Here is a 6,304-nt window from a genome sequence, read left to right as displayed (position 1 = left end):
GCAGCAGTAGTAGTAGTGTGAACATGATGGTCAGTAGTAGCAGTAGTAGTGTAACATGATGGTCCAGTAGAAGCAGTAGTAGTTAACATGATGGTCCAGTAGTAGTAGTAGTGTAACATGATGGTCCAGTAGTAGCAGTAGTAGTGTAACATGATGTCCAGTATGAGTGTAACATGATGGTCAGTAGTAGCAGTAGTAGTGTAACATGATGGCCAGTAGTAGGAGTAGTAGTGTACAATGATGGTCCAGTAGTAGCAGTAGTAGTGTAACATGATGGTTCCAGTAGTATAGTAGTGGTAGTGGTAACATAATGGTCCAGTAGTAGTGTAACATGATGGCCAGTAGTAGTAGTAGTAGTTGTAACATGATGGTCCAGTAGTAGTAGTAGTAGTGTAACATGATGCCGTCCAGTAGTAGTATAGTAGTAGTAGTGTAACATGATGGTCCAGTAGTAGCAGTAGTAGTGTAACATGATGGTCCAGTAGTAGTAGTAGTAGTTAGTGTAACATGATGTCCAGAGTAGTAGTAGTTAGTAGTGTAACAATGATGTCCAGTATAGCATTGTAGTATAACATGATGGTCCAGTAGTGAGTAGTAGTAGTTTACATGATGGTTAGTAGTAAGTAGTAGATGTAACATGATGGTCCATCAGTAGTAGTAGTGTAACATGATGGTCCATAGTAGCATAGTTAGTAGTAGTGTAACATGATGGTCCAGAGTAGTGCAGTAGTAGTGTAAACATGATGGTCCAGTTAGAGCTAGTAGTGTAACATGATGGTCCGCAGAGTAGTAGTTAACATGATGCAGCAGCAGTGAGTAGTAGTGTAACATGATGGTCCAGTAGTAGTAGTAGTAGTGTAACATGATGGTCCAGCAGCAGTAGTAGTAGTGTAACATGATGGTCCAGCAGTAGTAGTAGCAGTAGTAGTGTAACATGATGGTCCAGCAGTAGTAGTAGTGTAACAGGATGGTCCAGCAGTAGTAGTAGTGTAACATGATGGTTGAAATTAGGTAAATTAATTAGTCCACTAGAAGCGCTGCCTCTGGATGAGCGTTTTCCTGTTTGCTTATGGCCTTATATAGTTAATTGAGTGCCAGCATCGGTTTGTGGTGGTAAATAGACAGCTATGAAAAATATAGATGAAAACTCTCTTGGTAAATAGTGTGGTCTACAGCTTATCATGAGATACTCTACCTCAGGCGAGGTTTATGATTTTGGGGTGGAGTGAAAGGAGTCCGCAACCTGCACTAATAAATTGGGAAACGATGCTTAACACTCAGTGGTAGTGTCATACTTGTATTGATTGACTGATTGACCGGGTATCTTACTTGTATCCTGCAATGTATCCAGGCMTATAGAACCAGTGTGGTCTTTCCCAGCCAGCATGGAAGCCCATGGAAGCCTTCCCCTTTAGTAGCTCATACACACCACTGATCCTGTGAGTCGGACGGCCCGCAAAACGCTCCTCTTTTTAGAGTAGCCCGCTGAGGGAGGGAGGGAGATAGAAATGAAAACATTCATTTTCAACATTCTTGAGTAAACATGCCTTTACTTCAACCAGTAAAGATATCCCATTCATTGAAAACCCACTCACCCATTGTACAAAATCCTTCTCTACTATAGGCCAGTCAGGGTAGTGAGTACTCACCTACGTTGTTGAATCCATAGGACTCTCTGGCCTTGGCACACATATAGGGTACCGTGGTCCATTTGCCGTAGCGGTTGGGGTCATCCCCTGTCACGATCCAATCACTGAGGAACTTCCCGATGCCACCGGCGTGGATCACCCCATACCTGGGACATCACACACAGTCCGACCATGCAGTAATGCCTTCAACCTCCCACTCCCAGTCAGTCAAACATAACAAGGCTTACCTAGTTTTTACAGCAGGGAAGATAGTAAGACCTTCAGCATGAAGAACTTTCACACTACACCATCCAGTCACATCGATTTACTTCAGCATCTACCCCTGACCCCAACCCATTGCTCAGAGCTCCCCCCCAAATAAACACTGGCACACAATCCCACTCCTATGTTTACCCGAAGCCGATGGCGGCCCAGTGGTTGCGTGCGCCCTGGTGCTGTCCGACCATGGGCAGGAGGTCAGGGGTGGAGGTCATTGGTCCAGACACAATGTTGATGATGTCAGCATTCTTCAGCACAGCTACCATCTCCATGGCCATCTCAACATGGTCCATGATACGGTCCTGGTCTGACTCAAACAGCTCCTTACCAAAACATGTACCCCACACACACACACACACACACACACACACACACACACACACACACACACACACACACACACACACACAGAGAGGAGTACAGCTGAGGTTAGGCATACAGAGAGGGAGAGTCTGTGGGACAGAGAGAAATCGAGAGCAAGATCAACAGACAGACAGACCTGGTGGTACTCCATTTGTAACCCAGGAGTCCTGCAGCACCATCTTCTCCTCTCTCTCGTAGGGTCCAAACAGCAGTCGGTCTCTCTCTCCTGTCTGAGGTTGTAGGAGCCCTCCAGGTCCCTGATCACTGGCAGCTCTGTCTTCAGGGCCTTCACCTAGGCAACACATCAAAATGTATTAAACATCTAATCAAACTTTAATAAACATCACAACACATGTTACTTTAAAATAGACACACATTCAACAATTGAATTAAATGAGTACCTCAGGCACTGTTGCTGGGACAGCACGCTGGTGATGGACAGGGATAGTGGGGTGCTCAATGCCAATCAGCTGGCCAACTTCCCGGGCCCAGATTCCTGTAGACCAATCAAAGAACAGTAATTATTTAATCGTCTGAAAAGGTGCACCTTCAGTGGGGTCAATAGAAACCAGAAACATCCAGGTTTTTTTCAGGGGAAAGGAAGAGAGCCTGTGATGCGACTTCCGCTTTTGGACGTGGACCTTTCTGTTTACAGTCCCCACCCCAGTGAAACATATCAGATACCTAAAAATAGCGCCCGTCTTTCTTCGAGATGAAGACACTACATACCAATTTTGTTGATGTCATTATTGCTAGATAAAGCTAGCTAGTATTTGGCTAGCAGCTAGCTACGGCACGTGTTTGCTTGCTCTCTGAAGTTGTTTCCATGCGGAATATAAACAAGGCAACATTCCATCTTAACTCCTCCTCCTTTTCCCCCCTCGTCATGACCAGAATGTGGGGCGTCCTGCTCAGGTGTTTATTTTACACCTTCTAGGTTAGGTTAGCATAGATGTTTTGAGGAGACCAGGAAGCAGACACCGGAGTAGGGAGAAAGACGCCAGTAGGGTGTAAACAGCCATCCCTGAACTGCCCCAGTCTCCACAACAAGGAAAGCAAAACAAGTTTAAGAACAGAGCCTCACACACCGACTCTCTCTGCCTTCTACTAACCCAGCCTTCACATCCTCAGATCAAAATAGTGCAAAGCCAGCTCGGTCCCACAGATTGTGCAATGATAATGACAGAAATGGAGCAGAAAATGGCCGTAAAATTGTAGAGTGGTAGAATCTCAGATGCAGAGTATGAAAGCCGGTAGATAGGTAGAGTAAAAACACGACTGTTATTACAGCACTATGGTGTACTCTGACACTTAGACATGGTTGTGTCTGAAATGATACCATATTCCCTAGATAGTGCACTACGTTTGGCAAAAACCATGGGGCTCTGGCCAAAAGTAGTGCCCTATATAGAGAAGAGGATACCATTTCAGATTGGCATGGTGTTAAGGGCCCGTCACATTAACACTAACACAATTATCTGTCTGTCTGTGGCTCTAACACTATGACGCCACATCTTAAGACAAAGATAGGAGACCCCCTGTTCTACCAGCTGATTCACTTTAGAGTGAACGTCGAGTCCCACTGCATAGAAGGTTATTCTTGTTTTAAACTTCATCAAAGGCTTCATCTACAAAGGATTTCATTTTCTAGGAGCTATTTCAGGTGGTCAGCTGAGATTCCAACCCTGGCTGTTGGTGATAATGTGATCTGATCTGATGTTTGGTATAACGTCAGACGTCTGGGTTTTATAACAGCTCTTTCTAAGGTCTTCTTCTTTTGGGGTTTAATGGCAGCGTGCAAACCAACTTTTTTCGTTGCGTTGTCGCTTTTCTTGGGAGTGTTTAACCGTCTCCCTGCTTGTTAGCTTCACCACCAAAACACTGGCACAAACACGAATGTTCCTACTCCGGAACATTCTGAAAGAGAAGGAAACAGACCAGCCAGAGCCACTACATCCACAGGGACATGGATACACCCCTAAAATGGAACATTTACGCACTACAGTACCTGTCTAAGTCACAGAACTATTGCTTGACCGTGACAAGCGCAAACCCAGTCAACACATAGTGCTACATAAAATGTATAGACTGTACATTTATTCATATACTATAACACAAATATTTAAAAATAGACGCCTACACAATTTTACAAATGAAATAAAAGATTCAGTAAAATAATGTATGGCATAGCCTCTGTGTACAGTAGACTGACCACTAACCAGTATAGGAAGCCTGTTGCTACGAGCCTCTTGCCAGATCAATATTCTGATTTCCGGGGCAAAAGTCAGCTGCCCTACCCTCTACACACAGACAAACACACACACACCATTACCCCTGCTGACACTACAGCTGTTTGTCCCTACAGAGCACAGACTGGTAACGGCCTGCAGGAACCAGTTGCCGTGACAGCTGAAAAAAAATGTCACATAACCCCACTTGTTGACTTCTGCCGCTTTCTGCGGAGTTGCAACTGTTCCACACCAGACCCTGCGTCAAGTACATAAATACATGACATAAATAATTGAGGTACAAGTAGGACAAAGAGTAACGGTAGAGTATGCAAGTCTGATATAATCACTCATTTTAGATACTGCTTTACAGTATATCTCTCAAATTGAACAGAGTTTTGCGGCATTATAACTTCAGCTTTGTTAAAAAATGTTTAGCTCAGAGGGATACATACTCTCTCTACCTTTTTTAAAGGTTGCCTTTCCCTACTTCTGTAGGCTATGGCCAGTTAAGGCCAGAGCAGAGCTGCTGGGGGAGTCCGAGTAGATAACACACATGTTTACCAGCACACTGTAGCAGGATACACACAAGGTCATTCACAAACACCTCCCAGGAATAACCTCCAATGAATTGACTCTGTGACCCATTTCCAATGGGGCTTTACATCTGGGCTTACCCATATCCACAGTACACCCTCCGCACCTTTAACTAACCAAATCAAATGTTTATTTGTCGCATGCTCACTTACAAGCCCTTAACCGACAATGCAGTTTAATGAAAAATAAGTTAAGTAAAAAAATAAAAGTAACAAATAATTAAAGAGCAGCAGTAAAATAACAGTAACTCACTCACTCCCTTTCCTCCTTATTTATGAGCACCAGTGATAGCGTGATAAGCTAAATCATTTCTAAAGGCCAGAGTCTCCGATTAAAGACTGTTTCTCTCTCTCTCTGTGAAACAGTACTGTCCAGTTTCTGTTCACAGTACATATAGCTCCCACTTAGGAATGAAAGGTAAACGGAATAACTGGTTTCACCCGTGGTTTGAGGAGGTCCTGTGTGAAGACCTTTCATTGGTTGTCTCAGTGGCCCGTTCTCCTTTTGGTTCCATTAGTAGGTCACGGCCCACATGGTGAAACCGATCCTTCAGGGGGAGACACATTCCTAGAACCGCAACCCCTGACCTTACTCTGGGGATTCTCATTGGTCAAGGTGCCAAACGGTGGTTTCAGGAAGAGGGAGTGTCATGTTTTGAAGGTGGGGGGGAGGAGAAGATAAAAAGACGGGATACAGGATTTTACTCCAGCCCTGGAACAGCTGCTGCTGGGGACATTGATTTGTTCAATCCACTGTGTTCGAGCAGGGTTGGAGCATAAGCAACAGCCTGTACACCCAGTAGCTCTCCGTGAGCAGGCTTGGTCACCAGCGACCAAGAAGAAAGAGAGAAGAGATGGGCAGCAAAAGAGGAAACGTTTGGGATGACGAGGCCTGGCAAGTGGGGTTGGGAGAGAAGATGAGAGTAAATGAGAGGGAAGAAAAATTGAAGGGTTTAGAAAAAGGGGTAAGAGAGAGAGAGGGAGAGGAGGGCAAGCAGGGAGTTTGAAGTTGGAGGAAAGAAGAGTTGATAGAGAGGGAGGGAAGGAGCCGAGGAGAGCGTAAATGGAGGGATTAGGGTATGTGGGGGAGGTAAAGATGGGGAGATAGAGGTGGTTGGGAGTCAAACAAGGGAATGGGGCGAGTGTGAGAGTGGAAGGAGAGAGAGATGGAATGGGGTGAGAGTAAAGAGAGGGAGCGTTGGAGAGAATG

The 6,304-nt window shown here is 44.9% G+C and overlaps 1 long non-coding RNA gene across 2 annotated transcripts; it reads right to left on the bottom strand.

Annotated features, from left to right (window-relative positions):
* Positions 1-2,406: 2,406 nt before the first annotated feature.
* LOC111964494 (uncharacterized) lies at positions 2,407-5,635 on the bottom strand. Of its 2 annotated transcripts, none has more exons than XR_011479864.1 (3): positions 5,536-5,635; positions 2,672-2,766; positions 2,407-2,562 (listed from the first exon to the last, which is right to left on the bottom strand). It is a non-coding gene; the product is annotated as an uncharacterized lncRNA (long non-coding RNA). The 2 variants fall into 2 exon arrangements; XR_011479865.1 differs by lacking the exon at positions 5,536-5,635 and adding an exon at positions 5,348-5,502.
* Positions 5,636-6,304: the final 669 nt, after the last annotated feature.

Source organism: Salvelinus sp. IW2-2015, linkage group LG5 (genome assembly GCF_002910315.2).
Source record: "Salvelinus sp. IW2-2015 linkage group LG5, ASM291031v2, whole genome shotgun sequence".
Lineage (NCBI taxonomy): Eukaryota > Metazoa > Chordata > Actinopteri > Salmoniformes > Salmonidae > Salvelinus > Salvelinus sp. IW2-2015.
Note: the sequence above shows the minus strand (reverse complement) of the source record. Positions and strands in the feature narration are given on the sequence as shown.